Raw genomic sequence first — 12,574 nt, 5'->3', positions numbered from 1 at the left:
GGCAATTGGACGGTCTCCTCTGGAGGAGCAGGGATTGCCGGAGTGAGTAACTCTTAGCAGGCTGGGGAGTGGAAGATGATGTCAGACGAACAGCCTGCTTTCCACACTGCCCGTGGGGCAGGGGAGCCGCGGGGCGCAGGTGGGACGGAGAAAAAGGGAGTGGTCTGGGGAGGGGGGTGAAGGCACGGTATGCCAGCTGAGCCACTCAGGGGAGAGGGCCTGGGGCGGGGGGCGGGGGGAATGGTGAAGGATTCCACAGTCTAGTTCTTTCAGGTCTGGGGGTGGGAGAATATGGAATCTAGAGGAGAAATCAGAAAGAACAGATGAACCCTAAAAATAGCTCCCCAGAGGGCTTGGTGCCTGTTTCCAGCTCTATCAGAGGGCTGGTGGGTTTGAAAAGCGACTCAGAAGGCAGGGAGGGGCTGCCCGCACCCAGGCCCTGAGGTGTGAGCACGTGGCACAGGGGTCCCGGAAGAGCGGGGCTTCCCGCCTGTCACCTAGCTGTGACGTCGGTCATACCTCTGCTGCAGCAGCTTGACCATTGCTGGGGGATCCCCCCAGCTCCCCAGGGCCTCCAGATGGAGGGAGAGCAAGGGAAGGCTGTGACTGGAGCCGAGGACCACCACCGTCCTGGTGATTCCTCAATGAGGTGGCCTCCAAGTGGAGGTGGGGGTCATCCAGGTGGCTCCCCTAGTTCCCTCGGGGGTGCAGGCCTTCTCAGCCCCCTCACCCTCAGCCAGTCACAGAAGGTGGAGGCGGCAGTCACAGAAATGCCGGGCAGTTGTGGAACCAGGCAGACATCAAGCAGGACCCCCTTCTCCAGACTGCTTGTCCCCATCAGAGGCTCCTGAGGGTGTCGCCATGCCCACACTCCCAGGCACGAGCGGCCAGCTCCACCTCCCAGCCTCATCTCAGCCCCTTTGCCTGCCATGGGGTGGGTGGTTAATTTCTTTCACTGTGGTAAAATATACATAGCATAAAATTTACCATTTTGACCATCTTTAAGCATACGGTTCTGTGGCAGTAAGAACAGGTTCAATGTATGCTACCATCCATCAGCCCATCCATCTCCAGAACTTTCTCATCTTCCCAAGTGGAAACTGTGCCCATTAAACACCGATTCCCCTTTTCCCTCCCCCCCGCCCAGGGAACCTCTAATCTACTTTTTATCTCTGTGGGGTTTTTTTTTTTGTCTCTATTTTGAGATTTTGTCTCAGTGAACATGCCTATTCTAGCAAACTCATTACCTCATGTATTACCTCATGTATATGGGATCATACAGTGTTTGTCCTTCAGTCTGGCTGATTTCCCTTAGCACAATGTCCTCAGGGTTCATCCGCAAGGCTTCATTCTAGCATGTGTCCGAATGTCACCCCCTCACGCTTCTTAAGGAGGGTTTGTTCAACCACAGTCGCTCTCATGGACCCTCACCCTCCACAACCACAGCGCCTCCGACTGAGAACACACCTAGTGACAAAGGTCGCCTGGAATTTAGCCCATGCTTTTGTGTTATGTTTTTAAAGCACAAGAGCACCGACGAGCATGTGCACATCACAGTTTGTGCAGTAAAGACCAGTGGTGTGTTGTCTCTGCAGGCAGCGGGGGAGGACCGAGGTTCTCCAGCCCCGGCTCTGACTCCCTGCCCGCACCCACCATCTGGCGCCTCAAGGCCCAATGCCCTGTGGTTTTGTCCAGGGTGCCCATGTGGGTATATATATATCTCCATCCCCCACTTCACATCAGGAGGGGAGAGAGCCCTTAGGCCGCCCCCTCTGGCCAACAGTTATCCCAGGCGGCCAGAATAATGACTGCCCCATAGCCTGTGGAGTTTCCCAAGCTCCCACACGCTGGCTCTGTCCTGCATTCCCCCAGCAGGGCTGCAAGGGCAGCCAGACCAAAACGCAAACGCTCTTCTCTGAACCTTACACTCACCGTGCATGCCCCGTGCCACTAGCCCAGGATCCTCGGGCCCCAAGCAGTGCATTTCAGAGGGACCCAGGAGTGCCTAAGGATATGTAATGGTTTCCTCGGCCTAAGGAGACAACAGAGGCCACACTGCATACCCGGCTGGACCCGGGGCACTAAGCAAACCTGAAACATGGGGCAGCCTTTGCCGTCAAGGGAGCCTCTCTTCCCCCACCCCCGAGTTTCTCCTTCCTCTCCCTCCCAGCCCTAAGAAGTCTGGAAGTCCACAAACCTGCAGGTTCTGGAAAGTGGAGAGAGGGGGGCCATGAGTTGCCATGGCGATGGCAGCCGCTGAGAGATCCTTGCCCACCCTACAAGGGAGGGGAGCAGTCTGAGTTCCCCTAACCACTGTCAGGGCGTGGGGCTGGGCCGAGGGGAAGGACAAGACATCTCTACCCGAGAGCAGAGACCAGTTGCAAGAATTATGTAGCCACTACTTGAGAACTAAGCTGTGATGGGCAATACTGTACAATCAGGAAGGCTCACAACAGCCCAGCAAGAAAGGGATCTGCCTTCCTATTTATAAAAGAAAATGAGTCAAGTGGGAAAGCGAACTTGCAAACTGCCTCCTGTTAAGAGTGAGGTCCAGGCTTGAACTCCTGGGGGTCAGGGGGTACTCTGGGAAAGGCGAGGGAGGCAAGTCAGCAGAGCCAAGGCCCCGGGCCTTCCTGGAGGGGAGCGTCTCAGGCCTTCCCTGAGCCGGCAAAAGGCAATAAGGTGGTAGAAAGAAACACAGTTATTGTAGGAAAATGGGCCAAGTATCAAGTCCAAAGGATAAAGGAGAGGGAGAGACCAAATGGGGGAGAAATCAGCAAGGTCAAAGCTGGACAGTCCAGCGGGGCAGGTCGCAAGCAGGGAGGAGCTGGAGGGGAAGGTGGGGGGCAGGCGTTCCTTACACTTCAGTGACAGAAGGTAGTGGGCAGAGGCCGTCCTGGGCCTGCTGCATTGGCTGTGGGAGAGCCAGCAGATTGGGACCAATCCCTCTAAATGCAGCAACTGGACATTAGGCAGGGGACGTGGGTCTCACAATGAGCAGATCCTCGGTCACTGCTGACACCACCTCTCACAACTCAGGTTGCACTGTGGCAGTGACAGTCAGAGGGGGCCCCTGTGCTGCCTAGCTATACTGTGGGGACCCCATTCATTACCTCTTCTAAGGGTGGAAACAAGTCCATCAATTGGGAATGGGGGCTCTACTTCTATCTGTTGCTTTTGAAGTGTGAGAAGCCCCAGCACTGTAGATGGTCAATTATCCAGAAGCCAGGCATCCAAGGACGGTCCCAGCTCATTGACGTGGCTCACCAGTAACTCACACTAATAGGCCCGAGGCTCAGAGGCGAGTGTCCAGGCCCCAGGGGGTGCTGCCCAGCGCAGAGGTGGTTCTACTTAGGGCCAACTTCAGGTCGCCCTGGGAACTACCAGTGAACCTCCACTGTCTTTCCAAACCCCAGGAAACATGGTCCTGGCCTCACATAAGAATTCAGAATATCTGATCACTGTATATATAACTGCTTCACTTATACTGATGCAATTTTTAGAACTATATAATATAAACAGGCATTTATCTTCTGCCTTTATTTTAGGAGGAGATGAAAGTTTGGGGGGTTTCTTCTGTAGAATTTGTTGAACTGAACATTGTCAGGTATTTACTTAAAACAAAAACCTGTGCATACTATGTAATTTTTCAAACTGTGAACATCGTTATTTCACTTGAAGAGTGACTATTGTGACTTGGCACTCTCGTGACATTGGTGGCCTAGATTTTTCAATCAACTGAAACGCAAATAAACTCAGCCAGTTTGAGTTTTGGCAATGCTGGATTGCTGGAGCTGTTTTCTCATGCAGTCGGTTAAATGTGTAAACTAAATTATAATGGTGGTTAATGTTTAGAACAACAGCAACATACGATGTTTATAAAAACAACATACATATAAGTGAACTGAAACCTGTAAGTTACTTAGAAGGGTGCCTCCCACAAAGTAAGTTCTCAATAAATGTTAGCTATCATTGCAATTGTCGTTCAGTATAATTCCCAATGGGTTTGCAAGTAACAGAAGCCCATTTCAAACTTGTTAACAAAACAAGAGAATTTATGTCAAAACTTAACAGTAAATACATACACACCAGTTAGAAAATGGGCAAGACAATCAGCTGACTCCAGGGGAGGGAGACACTTGGGCTACTGCAGAGGATGCCATCCAAATAGTCATCGTGCAAATGTCAGGCAAAGACTGAGTTAAAATCATTCCTTGCAAATTGACAGACCATCATGAAGCCTGGATTAGAAGGAGCTCAGAGTTATATGAAGAAAACAAAATCACTAATTTGAAAAGATATCTGTACTGTTTATCGCAGCATTATTTACAATAGCCAAGACAGTGAAGCACCCTAAGTGTCCATCAATCTTGAATGGGTAGAGAAGTGACACATGTATACAATGGAAGATTACTCAGCCATAAAAAAAAAGAATGAAATCTCGCCATTTGTGACACATGGATGGACATAGAAGGTATTGCGCTAAGTAAAATAAGTCAGACGAAGACAAATACCATATGATTTCAGTTATATGTGGAATCTAAACAAACAAATAAAACTGAAATAGACTCATAAACCCAGAGAACAGACTGATGGTCTCCAGAGGGGAAGAGAGTAAAAGGATGGGAGAAATAGGTGAAGAACATATAGAGTCACAGGCTTCCAGTTATGAAATAAATAAGTCACAGGGATGAAAGTGCAGCATGGGGAATGTGGTCAATAATACTATAATATCCTTGTATGGTGACAGATGGTAACTACACTTACCAGGATGAGCATTTTGTAATGTACGTCATTGTCAAAACATTGTATTGTACTCCGAAAACCAATATAATATTGTATATCATCAACTGTACTTCAACAAAAATAAGGTTAGATAAAATAAATGAATAAAAGGAGCACAAAGAGATCAAACCTCCCAAAGGAAAAAAAGATGTCTTAACGCTTTGATTTCAACAGATCCTACAGAAGATAACATCAACTACAACGTTGATGGGAGCGGCGATGAGAGAAGCTATCTTTTCACCTACTGAGGCCAAGTTCACAGCAGGGGCTCCAGCACCCCAGTTATCCAAAATTTAAATAACACCCAAGTGAAGATTCTCAAAAGGAAGGTACTGCAGCAGATATAACTTTGTGAAGATCTGAACATTCCCGTGAAGGAACTGACAGTTATGACCTCATGGGTTTGTTTAGCCCAAGGAGGGGAGCAAGTGGCCACATTAAAGAGGAATCCGGCGCAAGCAGTGGGGCTGCGGGTGGAGCTAGTGTGGCTGCAGACTTCCCCGGCTAGTCTGGGTGAAGCTACCGCGACAGCCAACAGCCCACTGAGCATGTCGTCACGCTCTGATTGGCAGGACCTTTGCTGTATCATCACAGACCCGGACGAGAGGGGCGAGAAGAGTTCTTTAGGTTAAAGGAAATGCAGGAGAAGGCAAAGATTCTCGAGGAAAAGTCAGAAGTACGTGGGAGCAACGGAGGGCTGGTGGAGAGGCGACGGAGCCCTCTGTCCTCTGGCTGAAGAAAAGGGTGAGGGTCTTCCGACCAAACAGTCTTTCCTATTCTGCTTCCGAAGCCCTACCATGGTATTGTTTTGATTCACAGTGTGTACTTTTTGGCCTAAGAATGTCACAGTTGTAAAATTTCCTGGGGGTCCATTTCTGGGATTACCTTTGCAGAATCATAATTCAGCAACCATTTACCACAGATGAGTTAGCATAGACCCTGCCCAGGAAATGTAGAATTTATTCTGCAGATGTGTCATTCTATTCCACTGACATCTGTGTTACAAGTGACCTGCTTACCCAACAAATCAGGGAGGAACTTCCTTAGGAGACAGCAGTGGCCTCATGCTGACCCATGCAGGCCAACTCCAGCCGGAGCACCCTGTGTGCCTGCACGCTCGCACCTTGGCCTGGTTGTCTGAGGGTGCTGCCGCCACCCTTGTGTTACTGTGGCACTTCTCTCCTCAAGCTTCAGGAATACCCTCCCTCACGTTTCCTTGCATGACAGATCTCTGTCTTGTCTGTCCTGGTAGCAGTGCTGTCAATTTACATGTGACTGTGGTGTAAACAATAAAGTTTCATCCAAGAGCTTTCTCTAGAGACATGTAGGATGTGGGTAGCATCCCTTTTTGTCAGTGCTTTACTACTCAGCTTACTGAGATGATTGTTGAATTTTGGGATACTATAAATACATGATTATAAATGGAAAAAAATAGGCAAAAGATATGAAGAAACATTTCATCAGTGAAGATACACAGACAAACATACACATGAGAGAAAGTTCACCATTAGTAGCAATAAGGGAAATGCAATTGAAGACCACAGTGAGATATCAATGTACACCTGTTAGAATAGGTGAAATAAGGAAATGACAATGCCAAGGGCTTCTGAGGATACAAAGAACTGGAACTCATACACAGCTGGAGTGAGTATGAAATGGTATAGCCACTACAGAAAATAGTCTATCAGTTCCTTTAATTTAAAAAAAGCGTACATTCACCATACAACCCAGCAATTGCATTCCTGGGTACTATTCCCAGAGAAATGCAAACATGTTCACTAAGAAAACTGTAGTACACAAATGTTCATGACAGCTTTCTTTGTAGTGGTCCCAAACTGGAAACAACCAGAATGTCCCTCTGTAGGTGAATGGTGAAACAAACCATGGTATGTCCACAACATGGAATACTAGTCAGCTGACAGTGAAGAGACTATTGGATGCACTACAACTTGGGTGGATCCCAGGGGAATTATGCTGAGTAAAAAACAGCCAGTCTCAAAAAGTCACGAACTGTACAATTCCAGTATAGACTATTTACAAAATGACAAAATTATAGAAATAGGAAACAGATTGGTAGGTTTTAGAGACAGAACAGTGGGAGGAGGGGTTACCATAAAGGGATACCAGTAAGAAGATCTTTATGGGGTGGAATAGTTCTAGATCTTGCCTGCAGTGGTTGGTGATCCAGTATCCCAATGTCAATTTCCTGGTTTGTTATTGTACTAGAGTTATGTAAACTGCAACCATGGGGCAAACAGTGAAGGGGACATGAGACCTCTCTACCTTTGCAGCTTCCTTGGGATCTATAATTATCACAAAATTAGAAGCTTTGTTCTTTAAAGGCAGCAGGAGGGTCAAGGATAGTTTATGGAACCCAAGGCAAAGAGTGTAACACCTCCCAAGAAACAACAACTAGACAAACAACTGTGAATCAGTCTCTCTGTCTCTTGTCTGTATGTTTTTTAGTCTGTCTGTCTCTTTGTCTCTTTCTCTCTCCCCTCTTGTAGCTCTGGGAGTAAAGAGGTTCCCCACTAGGGGCAAGTTCTTTGTGAATCAGATTAAACAGAAGCAGGACAAGGGGAAGGGCAGGTTGGGAGAAAGTTTTTATTGCTCACAGTTCGCTCAGGATTCGCTAGCTAGCCCTCGTTCTGTCCATCCCCTCTGGCCACAAATTCACTCTCCACCTGCTCACCCACCCCTTCTGGCAGGAACTCCATGGGCAGGCCCATGGTGACTGATGGGCACCAGACCAGTTAGGTACCAGGAATGGAGGGGAGGACAGAATGACTGATTTTCTCCACTCCTTACTCCAGATCACCAGAGGCTCTGCCATGGTAAACATCCATTGGCATGTATATGGACTAAGGCCAGGTGGGAAATTCTGGAAATTCTGGGTGAAAACTTCCAGCTACCCTACATCCCTCTTTACAAAACTGCTTCCTTTTTGTAGACTACCACCTCCTCTGTTCCATGTGCATGGCTGCCTTGCAGCATGAAGGACCCTGTGCCTTCCAGCAGGACTGGTATCCTTTGCAGCTGGGCCACACAGAGAAATCTGTTCACTCTCTCTTTGATTCATTTCAAAATTCCCCAAAAAACAAAGTCAACCAGCCATGTCCAGCAGGAGGCCATGCGTCATCCCATGGAAGGGAGGTGCCTGCCAAGGGAAAAACCTTCCGCATCTGTCACTGAGGCCCTGATCCCAGATGATGCTCCTGTGTCTCCCTGATCAGTCTCAAGCTGGTCTAGTCCATACAGGAAATGATAAAAATCTGCTATCTGTATCCCATCTGATGGAGAACATTGGGAGAAAGACTGGACAAAGCTGCCCCTTAAATATGAAGAAGGAAGGGGCCTTCAAGGCAGAACCATATGTTGGTTGCTGGATGTCTGAGAAAGCTGGTGGCCATCGCTTGTTGACTCCAACAGGCACTTGGAGGAGCTTCTCAGTGATCCAGTAGAGCCACTCCAGGTCTACCCCCCAGGGACACAGTCCTTGTCCGGAGTCTCCCAGGGCTACCCCTGGCAGAAGATTAGGAGGAATTGGCTGTGAGGCACTGACACCTTCTGAAAGGAGCTGGACACCTCTGGGCTTCAGTCTGTGCTTGACTGAGACTGAGAATCACCAGGGTGTGAATCTGTGTTGCTCTAAAGATGCTGTTCTCCAGGCTTGAGAGTATAATGCTTTTAGAAACCTTAGTTGGCAGTCTGTGGATTTAATTTAAGGAGAAGTCAGATTGATTTGCTGGAAACTTTTCTAGACAGCTTGCTAAGCTGGGAAGCCAGCTTGCTAAGCTGGGAAGCCAGAGGTGAGCCATGTCTGGGGGACTTCAGTTTCTTAGGGCACCTAAAGTCTGTGCCCATGTTCTCTGCTCACTAAGTTTTTCTTTAGGGTGTAGAGGGCAGTGGAGAGAGTCTGCTTTAGCTCATTAGCTCAGCAGAGCACCCCTAACCTGGTCCTAAGACATGCTTCATAGTGACAGGCATTGCCACCTCTGTCCAGCAAGAGGATGCAACAGACAGACCTGCAAAAACTGTTGAAGGAACAAGGCTCCCCAGTGACCCTGCTGCACCCTCCAATGTCCTCTTTCCAGTTGCTGGGACCTCACTATATTGTAATTGGTGCACCACATTTAGTACCTCATGTGTGATGCTGCACAGAGTGTTAAGTGCTGCAGCTCAGAAAGGCCTACAGCGAATTTCAAGAATGGACTCCAAGTGGTCTCAGCTCCTATGCTGTAAGCAGAAAGGACCTGCAGGAGCAGAGTTGCATAACTGACCTGTTTTCCCCTATCCTTTCGGCCGGCAGCCTCAGACTGGTTCAGGCCTCCTGTGCACCTTACTGAAGTCCCAAGAGGAGCCAGCACAGTCAGAGAGCCTTAATGTGGCCTTTCAAGTCTGCTAAACCAGAGCCTAAGGAGGAAAATTGTCCAAGTCCCCAAGTACTGGCACTAATTTCACCAGCTGTTGAGTCTGTGTTGCTCTAACTCTCCCCAGGCCAGAAGGGAGGAATCCTTATGCCCCCAGGCCTGAACCGGCCAGTTGTGTGATTACCTACAACTTCATTATCTGGTACAAGGTTGTATTTTATTCAGTCTTTTGGCTGCAGACTAACAGGAAACTACTACAAGTTGCCTTATGCAAAAACCAGAAGTTCATTCAAGTTTACGTAGGGGATATCTCATAGAAACCAACACAAAAGGGCAACTGGGCTGGAAATGGGAACCGGAAGCCAACAGAATCCCTTCTCTCCCTCTCTCTCTTCCTGCCTCCCTCTCCCTCCCCGTCTCCCCGTCTCCCCGCCTCTCCACCTCTCCGCCTCTCCCTCCTGCCTACCTCTCTCTGGATGTGAACGTGCACCCCGCCCCTAGCACCACAAGGTCATGCGTGTCCACACCTGCATCTACAAACAAGGCTGTTTCCTTACATCTCAACAGACTCTGCTTCCTGGGAACTGGCCATCCCACGTTTCTTGGGGTGACAGAGAGACAAACTAGCTCTCTTTCAATCCCACCTTCAAATATCTGGGTAGGAGAACCCATCAGGCCCGATTTCAGCCCGGAGTGTGTGGCTGATGTCAAGGACCGGCCAAGGGCTTGTTGCGTGGTGGAGATCTGCATGGCAGGGGTACCATTCTCAGCACGGGGCATTGTGGAGGGCTGAGCAGACATCCCACATGGTACTCCACCAGGGCTAGAGACTAATAATAAAACAGTGATATTGCGCTCATCGCAAAAATGCCCTTGAGCAAAAGGTAATGGTCAATGGGAGAACACTAGCACTGGGTTAGGCCAAAATGAGAAAAGCTGGAAGTGGGAATATTTGCTTGATGCACATCCTGGCCCCTAGCAATAGAGCTACCCCTTCCCCAGTGCAGAATCCCCAGGTGCTGAGCCCCCTGGTTAGAGATTCCCTCCTGTGCTGTCTGAGCACAGGTATTGGACAGGGTTGGGAGCTGGGAGATGAGAGGGCCACCTGCCTCTTTAGCCAAGGTCACCATTAGCAAGCTGTCCAGTTCTGTCTGCTGCATGCTTCTCTGTGTGGAAGGTGCTGGAAACAGGGAGCTGTAATCACCTATGGGGTCATCCTGGCACATTCCTTGCTGCCCCACTCAGGAGTGCAGAGAGAACAGTGGGGAAGGGGCCAACTGGTAACTCCCCTTCAGAATTTAACTTTAGGGACAGCAGGGACCTGGGAGACTATAAAGATATGTTAAAAAGAAACAGGGGGGAATAGAAAAGAATAAATACAATCCTGCCACAATGATGAAAAGCCACTGCTACTGTCATTTACAACATAGTTTAGCATCTGCCTCCTTCTGTTCAATGGCTTCAGAACCATTTTAGATCAATGGATAGATCATTTTAGGTCAAGTAAAGTAATCCTGAAGATGTATGAGCCCATAAAAAATAAATTTTTATCCAAAATCCAAGGAAATTAGAAATGGCTATAAGCAGAATGTCAATAACATTTTCATAGTCTAGCAAAATAAGACATCAAAGGGAAATGGGAAGAGATCAACGGAAGGAGGAAGATGAGGGAGGAAGTCCAGAGATTTTGAGCTAATTGGAATATATGTCTAAAAGGTTATATTTCGATGTGTCTACTTTCTAGAGAGAATGAATCTTGGTTTGTTTGATAGAGGGGAACAACTCACATTTTAAACTGATTTTCTTAATTTTTTAGGAAGAAATTGGCTTTTTATTATCTAGACATATTTTTTTTCTTGATTAAAATTGAGTTGGGCATGATTCCATTTTTATGACGCTCTAGGGAAGCCAGCTCTCGTCTGCAGAGGCAGCAAGCAGATCGGGGGGTGGCCTGTGGCTGGGCAGCGGGCGTGGGCAGTGTCCGGGGAGGAGCTCCCGGGAGCTTTGGCGCGGTGGAGATGCTCCGTGTCTTCGTTGTGGCAGTGATTGCACTGTATTTGCCAAAACTCACAGAACTTAGAGTGAGTTTTTTTATTGTGGGTAAATTATATCACAGTAAGGTTGATTTTTTTAAAAGAAGCTACTCTGTGAGAATGGCAAAAAAAAAAAAAAAAAAAAATCTTGAAGAATAGCATCTTTCCCCAAAGCCAGGGCATTGGTGCATGATGTCCTCCTGGAGTCAAGCAGGTGCACCCCTTCTCTCTCCACAAAAGAAGGCAGATGGAGGCAGCTCCAGAGAGACTCCAGAAAGGAGACCCCCACCTGCATGCGGGTGAGGAAACGGGGTTTCCCTGGAAGGCAGGGTAGGGAGGACATTCCAGGCCAGGGAACAGCAGGCGGGAGGCGCAGGCTCTCCTGAGTGGCCTCTTCGGTGAACTATGGCAGTAAAATCAAAGTGGAGGTGAACAAGCAAGACTCGTGAGAGGCAACAATTGCTCCTGGACGAAAACCCAGGCAAATCATGACTTTTCTGCATACGCTCCTTCCAGTCCCCAAGCAGCCTCAGTTCAAGAATTAGTACGTGCCATCATTTTCCAACTTTGTTACAAGTTCCTTCAGCCCCCCTCTAGCCTGGGGGTATTTGCGGCTGGGGTCAGCACCTTCTCCACCCTCTGCCTCGCTTTCTGCCCCTCCTACCAGATAGGGGATGAAGGGGTGGGGAGGAAGGCAGGGAGGAGGGTCTTTTGAGGCTGCCTTGGCCATGGTGATGTCCTGGGTGTTCTCTGGACCTCAGGCAGGCTCAGAGCTCACTTTTTCCCTTGGAACAGTTTGGAAGGGTCTTCAAGGACACCCCATCCCCGACCTCTCTTGCAGCTCCCTTGGGTAGGGTGGGTGCCTCTCCAGCTGACTGCTCTGTGCTCTAGCATTACCTGGGCGGGGGAGGCACACACCAGATCCTCTTCCCTCAAGGCGGCCCCTTGCACACAATCTAAGACAACTCCACGGAGCTTGCTGGTTCCACTGGCCATATTGGGCCCTCAGGACATTCTTGCACACCCTTTGTTCTGACAAGCCTTGTGGGTGGGGACAGGCTGACTCCGGTGCAGCATCCCCTCTGCTCTGCCAGCAGAGCGGCCAGTCAAGCATATCTGACTCCAAGTATTAGTCAGATGCCAGCCCACCGTCACCTCTGAGCTCTAGAGATCACACAGCAAGCACTCCAAGTGGACCCAGTGAAATTCCTTTCCTTGGTCTTGGGATGAAAGAAACGCATGTCCCTCATTCTCCATGGTGGCAGAAGTGTGGGGGCCTTGGGAGGGAAAGTGGGCATTTCAAGAAAAACACACGTGCAGGTGTTGGGGATTAACCCAGAAGGCTGTGAGCCCAGGATGTACTGGACCATCCCAGGAAGAGAGAAA

At 48.9% G+C, this 12,574-nt stretch overlaps 1 pseudogene; it reads left to right on the top strand.

Annotated features, from left to right (window-relative positions):
- Positions 1-75: 75 nt before the first annotated feature.
- LOC118914225 (V-type proton ATPase subunit D-like) lies at positions 76-7,304 on the top strand (annotated as a pseudogene).
- Positions 7,305-12,574: the final 5,270 nt, after the last annotated feature.

The sequence above is a fragment of the Manis pentadactyla genome, chromosome 1, assembly GCF_030020395.1.
Source record: "Manis pentadactyla isolate mManPen7 chromosome 1, mManPen7.hap1, whole genome shotgun sequence".
Lineage (NCBI taxonomy): Eukaryota > Metazoa > Chordata > Mammalia > Pholidota > Manidae > Manis > Manis pentadactyla.
Note: the sequence above shows the minus strand (reverse complement) of the source record. Positions and strands in the feature narration are given on the sequence as shown.